Raw genomic sequence first — 883 nt, 5'->3', positions numbered from 1 at the left:
TGATTACATATTCTAGACAATAAACATCACATTCGAACCTTTCGGTGACTCGGTTTAGCGGTCCTGAAACCACTTCCCGACTAGGGTCAATTTTGGGCTGTCACATACACAGTTGGAGGACATGGGCGTGTCGAGAGCCCACAGGCGTGTCCCCCGTCTCACAAGGGCGTGTGGCTCTGTATTAAATAATTTTTCCTAAACATTTCTAAAGTTCTCGATTTAGTCCCTGACCACCCCCAATGTATGTTTTGGGGCTCGTAGGCTCATATGAGGGACAATATGCTTGTGTTTGAATGTTTTTGAATTGGTTAAAATTTTATGGCCTAGTTTTTCATGTATGTGTATGCTTAAGTCTGGTAATGCCTTGTACCCTATCCCGGCGTCAGACACGCGTAAGGGGTGTTACAGTGCATCCAACCCATTATAGAACATTTGTAGTCGTAACCACTCAGGTAATCCATGGTGTGGGCATATCTAAATTAGCATTTTAGAATGCCCCCAAGCTTCGTGAAAACTTTCTCCTTCTAATTTTTTAAAAGTCGCGATCTCCTTTCTTAGTTGGACCATTTTACTGATAGGTAAAAACTTCTGTAAGAATTTTCCTATGTGTTCATCCCATGTCATGATAGATCGTGGTGCTTGCGAATCTAACCAAGAGAAGGCATTATCGATTAATGATAAGGGGAACAACTGAAGACGAATAGCATCATTCGTGACCTGGAATGATGAAAATGTACAAGTGTACACAATCGCAACAAGCAATAAATTGACACGTAAATGTCGAGTTATCGTACCCATAGGAACTGTGAAAAGAATTATTTATGAATGCAATTTTAAAAACACTTTGGTGAGGAAAAATATTTTGATTAGAAGAGGTGATTAA

The 883-nt window shown here is 40.1% G+C and overlaps 1 non-coding gene across 1 annotated transcript; it reads left to right on the top strand.

Moving 5' to 3' along the window:
• Window positions 1-454: 454 nt before the first annotated feature.
• LOC121211576 (small nucleolar RNA R71) lies at window positions 455-561 on the top strand. The gene has a single exon (XR_005906798.1). It is a non-coding gene; the product is annotated as a small nucleolar RNA R71 (small nucleolar RNA).
• The last annotated feature ends 322 nt before the right edge of the window (window positions 562-883 follow it).

The sequence above is a fragment of the Gossypium hirsutum genome, chromosome A12 (genome assembly GCF_007990345.1).
Source record: "Gossypium hirsutum isolate 1008001.06 chromosome A12, Gossypium_hirsutum_v2.1, whole genome shotgun sequence".
Taxonomy (NCBI): domain Eukaryota; kingdom Viridiplantae; phylum Streptophyta; class Magnoliopsida; order Malvales; family Malvaceae; genus Gossypium; species Gossypium hirsutum.
The sequence above is the reverse complement of the archived record's forward strand: the minus strand, read 5'-3'. Positions and strand labels throughout refer to the sequence as shown.